General features: G+C 37.2%; 1 long non-coding RNA gene across 2 annotated transcripts in view; it reads left to right on the plus strand.

The window, feature by feature from the left end:
- The first annotated feature begins 2,815 nt into the window (after positions 1 to 2,815).
- LOC112658657 (uncharacterized) overlaps positions 2,816 to 14,374 on the plus strand; it is a 93,981-nt gene continuing 82,422 nt past the window's right edge. Inside the window, exon 1 of one of the 2 annotated variants that reach the window (XR_007401306.1) lies at positions 2,816 to 7,741. This is a non-coding gene — a long non-coding RNA (uncharacterized LOC112658657). The remainder of the gene's footprint in view (positions 7,742 to 14,374) is intronic. The other variant, XR_003135868.3, reaches the window with a different exon arrangement.

Genomic DNA, 14,374 nt, shown 5'->3' on the forward strand with positions numbered 1-14,374 from the left:
AGGGTTATTTTAATTCCCAAACAGGCATAGTCTCATTGAGGGCAGGTCACTGGCAATTTTGATCATTCAGTTCAAAAACATATTCAGCTTCTCATTTATTTTCTTTCAATTAGCATCATGTATAGGATTCACATCCACAATGTTTTCAGTTCTTGACTATATACTTAATCATGGGGAACTTGAATTTACCAGGCTGGGATTTGGGAAAGTCATCCCTCTAGCCTCTTCTACGTGAATTTCCTGGGTGTTAACAACCAATTTAGTTTCAACAATTTTGATTTGCACCTTGCTATGAAGCTGAATTTTAATTATCCTTTGTCACTCAAAGGCTTTCTCAGCTTTTCTTTCCCTAGTTGGTGATGAAAACTAGTTGCATCTAACAACACTGTGATCTCAGTATTTCTAGACCATCTTTTCTCTGTGGCAAGCTGGTAAATTCTTTTAAAAATTCATTTCCTTCTTAAAGTTTCTTGCTAGATGAATCAAATAGTAACCAAGGCATGCTAGTACCATTCTGTTTCCAGGTTCTTCACTAAGTAATGCACTCCCTGGATTCAAAATCTGACTTCCAAGTTAGGAATGTTTCACCATTGCATGACATGGATCGCCATCCATTAGGCTCTGATAATAATTTATTTGCTGACCATTTGCCAGCCCTGAACTAAGTGTCACTTATTTTGTTGTCGTTGTTATTGCTCACTTTTGGGTCAAGTTTTTAAATTATTCACAAAAGTCTAGGTTATGCTAAGAAAACAAGTCACCCAAACTATCACTGACTCACAGCAATAAAATTTTACTTCTCACCACATTACATGATCATTTTATAGTGACAAAGGTTGTTGTTCTCAGGAATAGCTTCTCCCCCAGAACACTTCTCCCCAGGCACAGCTTTTCTTTAAGATATCAGTCTCACGGCAGAAGAAAAGATAAAATCTAAATGAAGAGCTAATTCTTAATATTTCAGTTAAGAGGCATGTTACTTTCACTCCAGTTTCTTTGGCCGAGCAATTTGTGTGGCTACACCTGAGTCCACTGGTGGGGGGATGTATCCCTCTCCAGGGGAGAAGCACCTTAGGGAGGAGAAGCACTGAATATGGGGAAACTATAATCCAAGCTCCCAAAATGGGCAAATCACATGCAAATGCAAATGACTCAAAACATGCAAATGAAAATGACCCAAAATGACCCAAATATAACTTTGAAAGGAACAAAGCCTTACTAGAAATAAAATGTAGTTAAGAACAATATTAGGAACACCTGGGTGACTCAGTGGTTGAGTGTCTGCCTTCGGCTGAGGCCATGATCCCCAGGTCCTGGGATCTTGTCCTGCAACAGGCTCCCTCCAAGGAACCTGCTTCTCCCTCTGCTTATGTCTCTGCGTCTGTATCTCTCATGAAAAAATAATTTTTTTAAAAGAACGATATCAAATGCCACTTTTCATCCGAAAGTTGGGAGATAGCTTTGAAAAATGGTAGTGCCCAGTGTTTAAAAGGTTGTGGGAAAATAGGCACTGTAACATCCTTCTGGGGAATTTATAATGAATAAATTTATACAATTCTCAGGAAAGCATTTGGACAATACTGAAGAATAACCTTTAAAGTGGGCATATTTGTGCCAAAGTTTCCCCGTTTCAGTGATTATCTGAAACAACTATGAGGAGATGCAAAAATATATGCTCATATATAAAAAAGTATTTCATAATAGGATAGTCACAGAAGCATTATTAATATTAATGAAAAATTGGAGACATTTACAATTTTTAACAATAAGATAATTGTTAATTAGAGTATGATTTATTACTAGAATGGACTATAATGCAACCATTAAAATAATATTATATTAATCCCTGGTAGGAATAGATGTGTTTGTTATATGTTAAGTAAAACACTATATTATTCAACAGTATGCATTATGGAAATAGTAAATTATAAAGGCCCAAATACTTTGATTCTGTCTTGATTAAAATTATAGTTGAAACCATATGCCGTAATTTTCAAATGGTGCTTAGTGGAAAATTTTGGCTTTAATAATCTGTTTACATTGTGAGTCTCTGAGAATGCAAAGCAGAGACTTGGCTATTACCCTTTGTTTAGAAAGATAAGGAAGAAGGTTAAAGAATATTTGCATTCCATTACCATAAATATTAAGTTAAATCTATACTTTTCTTGTATCTTGTCATCATAAAGTTGAGTTTCTTTCTGTTTACTAAAAAGGACAAAGGCTTTGTGTAAAATTCATAATTCTACTTTAATAGTTTTTTTCCCCCCCTCCGGAATTGTTGGCTTATAACCTTGAGACAACATGTTTGTTCTATGAAACCACAGTTATAAGACTGTTTATTGTAGAAGACTTCCGTTCACTTGAAGTTGTAAACCAGGTTTGTCCTAAGTGTTCAATTTGCTCACCAACTTTGTGGTAATGAAGCAGATATTATCTTATTGATTTTTATTTAACTAACCAGGGCATAAAAACTGTTAAGTATTTTATTAAGTTAGAAATGTTTTTTAAAGCCCTTTTCCAAAAAAAAAAAAAAAAAAGAAAGAAAGAAAGAAAGAAAGAAAGAAAGAAAGAAAGAAGAAAGAAAGAAAGAAAGAAAGATGAAGGGAGAAGAAATGTAGTTAATTTTAAAATCTAACAGATCTGAGGTGCCTGGGTGACACAGTCATTTAAGTGCCGGACTCCTGATTTCAGCTCTGGTCAAGATCTCAGGGTTGTGAGATCAAGCCGCACTTCTGGCCCCATGCTCAGTGTGGAGTCTGCTCCTTCAGATTCTGTCTCCTTCTGCCCCTCCTTCTGGTGCTCTCTCTCTCTTCAATAAATAAATCTTTTTAAAAATTTATGTAAAATATAATACAAATCTTATTTTACCACAGCATGTATGATTCAATTTATATATTTATATGCATGTATGTGTAAATAACCAATCTTCACTTAACAATAGATCATGAACATATCTCCATGTCAATCATATCCATTCTATCAGTTCTAATAGTAGAATGTTTTAAGTTACATGTGTTAACTAAATTTTAACGCTGTAACTAAGTTATTCTGAGCATGTACACCAAAATGTCAACACAGGTTATATTTGAGGGTTAGAGTATTTGTTTTCTTCTTTTTGCTTATTTATATTCTCTAAAGTTCCTCCCATGAATGTATATTTTGTGCTGTTGATATGAGAAACTAAAAACACACACACAAACAAAACTTTGTACCACTTGTGCTTTCATATCCAGATCAAATACCATTTCTTCCATTCATTAGGCTTTTCTTGATCTCTTCAGTCACAGCAGACGACTCTTCTTCAAACTCTTTTGTTTTGTATCATAGTTATATCTAACTTTTGCTTTTTTTCAAGAAATTCTAATTCATCAGTTCCTTGGGGACAGGCGCTACATTTTGTTTTTCCTTATGATATGCACGACCTTTAGCACAGTCCAGCCCCATCATGGCACTTTTGAATGCATGTCTCACTGGACCAAAAGTGTGCAATCAGATCCTTGCCCAGGTCACCTCCAATTTGTATCAACTGCTTTGCCCAGGACTCCCTGTGACTCCCTGTGGATAAGCAGGGCAGTGTCTCAGCTATTATTATAAAGCAAGCCATATCTCAAACAGCATAAATATTTTACTTGGAAATTAAAAAGCTTTGTCTTGTAAAAAGGTGATTTTTGAAACCTCCTTCCTATAGTCATCTGGAAATGGAATTTAAATGGGGAGAGCATTTGTTTTTCAACTCTCAGTTGATTAAATTTTTCGCTTTGTGATTGCTATCTTAAACCCTCCTTGGCATCAGTTTGGAAGAACAGGGGGCTTGCAGCATCTTTGTTAGACTCTCTCACCTCTTTGTTTTGATCTTAAAACCTATCTGCCTATCTGATATATATTTTTTCTTAAACGAAAGCAGATCTGGCAAGTTTGTATGATATTATAAGAAAGGGATTTTACGTGACTCTGCAGCTTAGAGACACTAAGTGCCGATAAGAATATAAATGCTCTGCTCTCATGTACATGTGTGTTCTCAGCATCTTTTTGCTGAGGGTGATGTTCAAGCCCTTTGGCCCATTGTGCCTGGCATGCAGTCCTCATTATAGCTTGAATAGCGCTCAGCTTGACTTGCAGAATTTATGATGTCTGGAGACAGTCCTTCTTTTAAAAACTCTTTCACTGTCCTTATCTAAACATTTCGTTAAACGGCAATTTGAAGTATTTTCCTTGGTTCTCAGCTGAAATAAGAAAAATATTTTAGGAAGAGTTTTCAAAATACTTAGAAGGGGCACTTAGTGGTGTGCACTTTTTTTTTCTCAAATACTTGGTTACTTTGGGCTTCTTGTTAGTAAGATCACAATATCTCTAAAGCAAAAGCTTATGTTGTATAATGAGACCTTTTAAAAACTATTTATGTACTTTAGACTTAGGCTTTTTGTACAGCCCTTGGGTGGGCATTTGAAGACACCAAAATATACCTGCAGGGGGTTTGTAGATTAAGTAATAAGTGGTAAGCCTCCAACTGAGGCTTTGTGTTTATCATTATCATCTTGGTACAGAAAATATTCAGACTGGTAATGATTCCAGGCTACCTGCTGTGGGGAATTTCAGCCTCAATGTAACATTTAATAAAACATTATCACTAGACTTCAGTGAGACTATGTTGATAAGAACTGCCTTTAGAAGATCTCAGAAGAGTAGGCTATTGAGGTAGAGAATGTAAACCCTAGAAATAATAAAATAAAAACAGGAGTCATAAAAGTAGAGATAAAATTTTACTCAAACTAATAAAAAAACACAGTAAATGAAAAAAAAAAAAAAGAAAAGAAAAAAGAAAAACACATAACATCCCGTCTGAAACCCAAGACTTAAATAGATAAAGGGAGTACATAAATTAAAATCACACACTGCAAGCAAAGCAAGAAATGAATGGGGAGACTATATTAATAGCACAGAACAAACCGAAATCCAATAGCCAGGGGACTGAAATATTGGCTCAGCTACATAATGGTCTAGGTCCTTGGTCTTGGGAAGTTTAGAACGGCATAACTTTTCATTGTGTCAAGTTTCCCACGCTTGGACTTCACTGACTCTGTACTCTATGGTTTTGCCAGCATCAGTCACCTTTACATGATATATATTTCTAGGCTTTTTATTTGGATTCTGTACACGTTGAAAGTTTGGAGTAATTATTACACTGAGGTCTTTGCCCTTAGATTATCCTGAAGTCTCTTCCAGTTGTTGGTTAGTATAATTCAGAGTACTGACCCTAGCTCATAAATCCTGTTGTGAAGAATCATAACTGCCTGAGAAATGCTCTTCTGGGCTGAGTATTTCAGCAGGAAGTTGTTTTGTGGTCTCAATTATGTGTTGGCATTGTTTAGGAATCTTATGCTAATTCAGTGCTTAATACTGTTTTTAAAGGAAAGCTTCCTTCTCCTAGTGCAAATACATCCCCTCTTAATTAACCTTTAGTGCTTCAAGTAAGACACATATCTTTACAATGTTTATGCTCTGCTAGCTATACATTATTAGGGTTGTTTCTAACACTAACAGTGATCTAAGGGGCTTGCTTAGGAAATGCATTAATTCCTATGGGTCATCAAGATATCATTTAGAACATCATTTTTTCTAGGGGACTAAAAGCTGTGCTCTTGACCTTTAAGCCTAAATGTCTGCTAGAGACCTAACCGGCTAACAATGTATCAACAACAAACAATTATTGAATTAATATATTATTTCTTTTAATTCCAAAGTTGACCATTAAATAAAAAGCCCATGGGTCAGCTAATATCCGTTTTCATTTTGTAAGTAGCTTGAATTTCTAAGTCACATTTTATAGAATAAAAGCAAATACCCCCCCCCATACTTGTAAGTGCTAATTACAATTTATAGTCTTAATAAAACAAAAAATCAACCTGTCTAGCACAGGTATAAGCAGAAACAAGAACAATCCGTTTTTCTTCATGTATGATAGCTATTCAGTGCCCCTGGGGTGCTGATGACCATTAGGTATACTTCTATCTGATGTGTTTTTCAAAGGGAGAATGTATTTCTTTCTTACTTGTAGCCTTTACAAAAATTTTAGACATTATTATTTTAAGAATATCTTTTAAAAGAATTTTTTTTTTTTTAGATAAGCCTGAGCATGTCCATGGACCATATTACAATCTGTGCTGAGTTCCTCATATGAATTTTGAGGAGGGAATTTAACTCTCTGAATGTCGTTGGCATACTTACTACATTTTTTCTTGTTTATATAATGAATAAATATTTGTTGAAATACTAGTATGAGTATGAGCCTTTCCTAGCTGATTTGATGATGTCAAATGAGGAAGAAGCAGATTTGAGGGTTAAGGTACAAGAGAAAATATCAATACTCTAACTTGAGTACGAATGAAAATTTAAGTAAAAGTAGAAAGACATCATATTAAATAGAAGACATGAGCAAAGGCAAGAATTGTCTTGATGGATAGACATCATTTTAACCAATCCTAAGGCAGGCATGGGAGGGGATACACACCAGACAGAACAGTTCAAGCAATGAATAGGATGGGTGAATGATGAACAGATAATAGGTGATAACTAGCTAAAAGTAGAGTTAAGAATATTTTGATTAATGTCAATCATTTCATGTATTTTATAATTTTTATAATCACCAGGTCATTAAAAAAGATTTATAAAATATTTGTATACAACTTGTTCAAAGTCATAAAGCTATGATTTGAACCCAGTTCTGAAGGAATCAAAATAAATTTTTTTTCCATTATACTGTCTCTTTTGCACTTCAGTTTCTCTTTGACACTATTTATTTCATCATATCAAGTATTATTTTCCTAAGTTAATAACATGGAAACATAATAGGATCAAGCAATGTTGTTCTCTCTGTGTTGTCTTTTTAAATTACAGTATTTACTCCGTTTCTTTCTTTCTTGCCTCTTTCTTTCTCTCTTTCCTCTCTCTGGAGCTTCTTTTTCCTCCTCCCTCTTTCCCTCTCTCCTTTCCTTCCTTCCTTTCTTCCTCCCTTCCTTCCTTTGTTCTTTTGCTTTTTTCCTTTCTTTCATTAAGCACCAGTTAGGTTTCAGGAACTGTATACATGTAGAAGGAGAATGAGCTGGTAAAGGAAACATTGGAATAATCTGTAGTTTTCAAGCTTAAAAGCTTAGGAGGGAAAATTAAAACTACAAAAAAAAAACTTGAGTTTCCCTTATCGTTCTTTTGCATATTTTAGCTAATCTTAGGCTTAACCCTTTAGTTTAGTTTTATGTCTCTTTATTGTGTGATCCTCTTCTTGTCCTAATGCAAATTATGGTTTATAAAAATAATTTCATCACAGTTCTTTGTGAGCCTACTTTGTTCCTATCTTAATTGAATATATTTTATTCTTAATTGGGATTGTTCCTATTCTTGGCTTTCAGAAAAAAAGAATATATCTATTGTTTTTATGTATCAAAAAATACTATTTAAAATATCTGGTGGAAGATGATATTTTTTCCTTGTTTTCATACCTTCTACTTCAGCAAGCTGTTACCTTTTTTTAAAATATATTCAGAAATAAGCTAAGTTTAGCAGTTCCCTCATATTGTTTTATTCATCTCCTGAGAAATAAAATTTTCAACCAAGTAGATAAAAAATATATATACATGCTCTACTTTTTTTCAGAATTAACCTTTGTCTTAGCTTCGTCTGCCTGGAAATACACTCTGAAGGGAGAATTGCATTGGGAAGTACTCTCTGGAGATATTCTCTTAAGCAAGTGAGTAAAGTAGAACTGCCTCTCTACAATTTGATTGCATCTGAGATTCAGACAATATTCCAGAGGAAATTCCAGAATTTGGATGGCCTTAAAAATGGTCCTGACTAGACAGAAGGCCAGGCCTTTGTCTCCCAGCATCTAATAGTCATAACCCCTGGCTGCACAGGGCAGGGCTTATAGCCCTGGATGAGGAAGTTCCTACCTGCAGAGGGTAAGTGTTAGTGAAGGTTCAACTGTGCACCAGTGGCAGTCGATCTTTCCAGCAGCTGGGAGATGGGTGCAAAGGCCTTGAAGGACTTGGGAGGAGGACCACTGTATGCACTGCAACCTTCAATAGGTCTCCTAAGTGTTTAAGTCACACACACACACACACACACACGCATAATATCTGCATTAAGTTTTCTAATTGATTTTACGTTCATTAGCTTATTGGCCAAGTCCTTTCTAAATGAAAAAAAAAAATCTATGGACTCTCTAACTTACTATGATTTATTTCTTCAAATCTGAATGTTTCAGAAATACTTTCTAAAAACTTTTTCTTACACACAGTGTCTTTTGACCATTGTGGTCTAAATGGCTACTGGGTATGCAACCTAGAGTGTCTGCTAAATGGGCTGAGAACAGGCATCCAGAAACACAGAATAGTCAACTAGCACCAAAAAAGTAGTGACCACTAGCTTGGGAAGAGCAGGGTTAGAAATGTAAGAGCAGCCTCCAGTGGAGGCCTAGAGTTGAGCAAGGGTGAGAAGAGCAAGGATGGAAAGATATTCGATATAGCCAGTGTACAGACTGGGGGAATGGGCTCAACCAACTCCTGCAGAAGCCTTGTAAAGCCTGTGAAAGAAGGAGGACATAAGTCTAAGGAAATGGAAGGCCATTGAAGAAACACACACAGAGTGTGTGTATGCACTGTAATCAGAGTATTTTCTCGAGCTAAGAAGCAGTACTCGTTATTGTTGTTATTCTTATTTTGTCATTTATTTACAATGAAGTATAGGTTGGAAAGGGGAAGATGAGTACTAGATGACAAGTGTTTATACCATAAATCGGGTAACAAACTATATCCCACAAGCCAAATCCAGCCCTCTGCCTGTTTTTGGATGACCCCTAATCTAAGAATAGTTTTTGCATTTTTCAAATTTCAAAAAGAATCCAAAGAAGAAGAGTATTTTGTGATATGAAAATAATGTGAAATTCAAATTTCAGCATTCTTAAATAATGTTCTGTTGGAACACAGCTATGCTTGTTTGCTTACGTATTAGTTCTGACTGCTCTCGCCCTCTAGGCAGAGCTGAGTGGTTGCTACAGAGACTCCATAGCCAGCAAAGCTTCAAATATTTACTATCTGGCCCTTTACAGAAAACATTTGACTTAGATGATGAATTTTCCAGATATTGCTAAGCTTCCCCACATAAAAATCCCTGGATAAAACTTAGAAGCACCTACTCCTGTACTCATAAGATCTGCTCTTAGGCTGAATAGTGAGTTTATTTATTTATTTATTTTTTTAGATACTGAAGTAAAAAGTACAGGGTCGTTCTTACACTCTAGTGGGAGAGGCAGACATTCAACAACGATCTCCACACAAAAATATATATTCTCAAAGAGTTGTAATAGAAGTAGAGGGTGCTGTGATATAGCATAATTTATTTTCTAGTCAAAAGGAAGGCCTCTTTGAGGATGTAACATTTCAGTTAAAGAATGGCATATGAAAGTCTAGGCCAAACTTTTGGGCAGAGGGAAGACCACGTGCAGGCAAACTGGACTGGTCGCTGGGTGTGTTCTAGGAACGTAAAGAAGGTCCATGTGGTGAAAACATAGTGGGTGAGCGAGAGTGGGTAGGGGCTGGATCAGGCAATACTTTGTAGATCAAATGTTAAAGATGTTGAGAATACAACGGCAAGCCTTGGAGGGTTTTGAAAGAGAGACATGATGGGATGTATTTTTTAAAGAACTCTTTGATCTCTTCTTCCTAAAGAGTAGAGAGGCATGGCAATAGCCAGAGGGGATGTGGGGACATGGCAGATGGAAAATGACACAGTGGGCTTTGGCTGCTGAAAGGAAGGGTCTGGTAGACGGGGAGTTGAAGGTGCAGGAAATGGACAACACCTGGTGGATTGAGAACCTGGAGAAGGAATGGAAAAGGCCTTCCTAGAAGTTGGATGTGTGTGATTTCTCTTTGCCACTAGAAGAAAGGGGGGAGAAGGATTGCAGAAGTACGACTCTTAACTGCAAAGTGTATCCCTTGTTCCCGAGTCAGTGCTGCTCAAAAAACTCTCTCTGGCTTTTTTCTAATTAGATCAAAGATCTAAGGAGGACAGTGAGCCACCCATTATTTTCTCATTAATTTTAAGATTTAGCATAGGATCTCTTAAACTTCATCATACATTTTTTTTTTCTCTTCCTCCTTACTCCTCTTTGTCTTTCTTCTCATCTTTGTATTTCCTTCTTTCTTTTTCCTTCCTCCAAAGGACTTCTCTTTATCTTTTGCCTTTACATTCCCTTGCCTTGTTTCAGTCTTCTCCTTGTTCATTCACTGCTCCTCTGTTTCTCCTTTTTCCCATCTTATCTCTCTTTGCCGTCTTCTTCTTCTTCTTCTTCTTCTTCTTCTTCTTCTTCTTCTTCTTCTTCTTTTTAAGATTTTATTTATTTATTCATGAGAGAACAGAGAGAGAGAGAGGCAGAGACATGGGCAGAGGAAGAAGCAGGCCCCATGTAGGGAGCCCAACGTGGGACTCAATCCCAGGACTCCAGGATCACACTCTGGGCTGAAGGCAGGCACTTTAACTGCTGAGCCACCCAGGTGTCCCTCTTTGTCTCCTTCTTTTGGTGACACCGGCCATTCTCATCTCCCATTCTACTTACAGTTCTAGCTCTGAGGCCCCAGAAGAAAACCAAATCCATGTTATAGATGTATATTCTGTATTTATATATGAAAATAGGAAATAGATATATTTACCACCAGTGTCACTGATATAAATGTCTTGATTGTAGGTGGAATTTTGATAACCTCCATTTTAATAAAAACTTCTTTTATATATTTTCATATTTTGTGTTTTTCATCCCTCCTGTCTATTCTCCTCACAAGACATTCAAGGGGTTCTGGATTTCTCATTCCATTTTCATAATGTAATAATAAATTGTTCTTCAATATGTTTATATTCTTTGTGTTTTACATTTGTGACTTCCATGATATAACTTTCCACATGGGAAGAGTGGAGGGCAGCATTAGGCTGAATTTTAAGTTTTCAAATCTACTTAAATCAGCCAAATGGTATTTCCTTTTCAAGTGATGACAAGTTCGAGTTTATTAACTCTGTTGGGATTATCTTTTGTCTCTGAGATTTCCAGAAAGAACTCTTACTACCCTCTTACACCCTAGGTGTTCCTAGGGTTAATGGCAAGTTGTGGTTAGATCTCTGCAAGGGAACCAGGTAGAACTCAAAGCCAGGGTTTACTTTGTGGCCAAATTCAGATAGAAAAGTGGAGATTGGGTGCCTGAGTGGCTCAGTCAGTTAAGGGTCAGGTCACGATCCCAGAGTCCTGGGACTGAGTCCTGTATCTGGCTCCCTGCTCCTTGGGAAGTGTGCTTCTCCCTCTACCTCTCTCTCAGTCTCTCATGAGTAAATAAAATCATTCATATGATTCATAATTCATACAATTCACTCTTCCATTCGTATAATTACTCAATTCTCCCCAGAAGAAGACACACATTTAGAGGGTTGTTGCATCTAGATAAATTTTTATATTAGCTCTGTAATGGCATTTAGATGTAGCAACTTGCCTACACTGAACTAGAGTCTCCAGAATTCCATTTCTAGCATGTTTCTGGGTAGGATGCAGTGTAAGTTGGAGGGCAGTGGTGGCCATGCTTTGGCATAACATAACCCCTTAGTTATTCAGTCAAGCTCTATTCTAAGTGTTCCTCTGAAGGGATTCTGTAGATGTAGTTATAGTCATGCATCAACTATTTTAAGTGAATCAATAGAGAGATTTTCCTTGGTGGGTCTGATTCGTTAGTAGGAAGGCCTTCCCTGAGCCCAGCGACTCCAAACAGCGTTTGAGTCTGTAATGGCTCTTCCTTCCCCTTGGATCTTTCCTCTTTATGGACACCTGTGGTTGACAAGCTTCAGCTTGTGTTCCTCCAGTTTTGGCCTGCTTGAGATTGTTCTTTCCTAATTGCTACCTTGTGGACTTTAGGCTTTGATTAGCCAGTCCCAAATTGCTCATCATTTGTATAAATTGAGATGTATCCTACCAGTTCTCCTTTGCAGGATGAACTGTGACTATACCAGCTCCTACAAACTTTTCTCTTTGGTCCTGGGGCTGAGTATGGCTCCAATGCCAAAATGCTTCTGTAATGGTGAGTACTTTCTCAGGGGTTACCATTTCCCTTCCTGTGTAATTTCCCTAGACTAGATCTCTGCTTGGCCACGTCAGTCTATCGATCATCTAAATCCTGATGCTAAACAGTGTTCTGATGACTTCTCAAAATATACCTCACTCCAACATAAATAGACATACTGTGGGGAGATGTTGCTTAATACCACCAGCAACAAACATGTCTTGGGGGGAATTTCACAGAGCTTCACACATCACAGGGAAATTTCTTTTTTATGATTTGATTATGAAGCAAAATGAGAAAATGATTTCTGCTTTCACAGATTTGGTATCCAAATGGATAATAAATGTTAACATGGAGGTTCCATAAATAGCTGCTTTGGAAGAAACCAAGAGATCTGGTTCAATGGTTAGAAGGTTAAACGTATTTTTCATGTGGCCAAATGGCATTTAAGGAAAATGAATGTAAATAGAGTTTGTCACTTGAAAATAGCTAACCTTTGTTATTTTCCCAAATTCCATTGAATCCCAACCAGATTGACATGTGGGTCATTACTGTTAACCCAAACTGTGCCAAAAGCAATACCATCAAGGCGTATTAAAATTATTCACTTGTTTTTGTGTAACCCTGACTTCATCAAAATGAATCCCGTGCCCTATTCAATTAATATCCTCGTTACCATCCTCAGAAGTGAAGAGTTAAACTCACTGGGGAGCAGTAACGGTAATATGTCCAGAGAGAGATTCATTTGGCCCCAGCTGTCCATTTTATTCTAAGTGCTAAATGCGTTAATATACATAGACTATCATTTACATAGCAAGTGACTATGCCAGATGAATTATTTATTGTGTGACAACTACCTAATACCCAGTGTACTATCAAATGCAGAGCCATTTCTTATTTGACCCTGTATATAAATTTGCATTATAGAATTCATTACCTTCATATATAAGTCACATTGAAGTTTTGTGCAGCTATCTCTCTGAGAAGCTGTAGGTTACCTCTGCTTTGATTTAATTGCCGCTCTCCTTGTATGGCAAGGCAGCCTGCTTTTGGAATGTAAGAATTGCAGGGACCCCAGCCAGGCAGCATGCGAAAAGCCTCTCCTTTGATGCAGAGTAAGGTGAGAGAGAAAGACAAGCCCAAATTTAATTAAAATGTTATGAGAGCTGGAAACCAGCACATGAGACAAAGTAAAGGGGAACAGGGTGTGTGCCTCCTGAAGTGTGTATGCTGCCAGGGATCACCAAGGTAATAAAATTCAAGCTGCTTTCCCCAGGCAGTGGGTGACCCCATCCTCTGCAGAGAGCCGCCTGTTTACATTTGGAAAGAACTGAGAGGAAGTCTTCTTGAATAAAAAATTGCCTCATTTCCAATTTATTCTTTAGTCTCTGGAATGTAATTTAATTCATCTTTGCAGTTTTCATGTGGCTTTGCACACTATTTGTCTCTGGATTATCTTTGCAACCTTTAATAATATGGTTCATCAGGGAGGTTTATGCCTCTGAACATAATAGTGTTAAGATGAGTTCCCTGACCAGGCAGATAGTAAGCTAATTACCCAACTTGTTGGAGAACCGGAAGTGTACGGACTGGAAACTTCTGTATCGAAATGAATGATGGGGAGCCTTACGAGGCCTGAACCGTTAGGTGTCCTCCCCATTAGATTCTTAGTCAGTCACTCAGGGCTCTGCCAAATTGGATGGCCTCAAGATTTGCTTTGCTCGTGAGATTTTCTGTTACTTCCCAATTCCAGCTGGACTGCAAATACTGCAAGAAAATCCTTTCTTATTATTGGCATTTTGGTCCTTCTATTTCCCATCTCACCTGGAAACAGGCAGGGCAGAGGAGTGAGAAAATGAAAAGAACAATGGGAAAGGTAATAGAATTGCACTGAACCCTCCAAGAGATTTGCTTTGAATTCCACATGAAGGTTGAGGCACCTACAGACTTCAACTAAGTCAATTCAGGCATACCTGTCCCTCCAAATGTAATTTCAGACCTGCTTTTTCTGGTGGAAAGCTTTTTGGATATGAGATCCTTTGGAATATCCCTAAGATTACAAAGCTTCATTTGTCTCTTTCATTTGATACCCATGCACCCGCACTGGAAATATTTTTCTTCAGTAAATGAAAATTTGGACTTAAAGATTCATGTTGTAATCTAGTCCCTTCCTCTACAGAGCATGATCTGGGGACAGGCAATATCAGCATCATCTAGGAACTTCTTAGAAATGCCCCATCCCAGACCTATTGCATCAGAATCTGAAATTCAACAAGATCCTCAGTTGT

This window comes from Canis lupus, chromosome 12 (genome assembly GCF_003254725.2).
Source record: "Canis lupus dingo isolate Sandy chromosome 12, ASM325472v2, whole genome shotgun sequence".
NCBI lineage: Eukaryota > Metazoa > Chordata > Mammalia > Carnivora > Canidae > Canis > Canis lupus.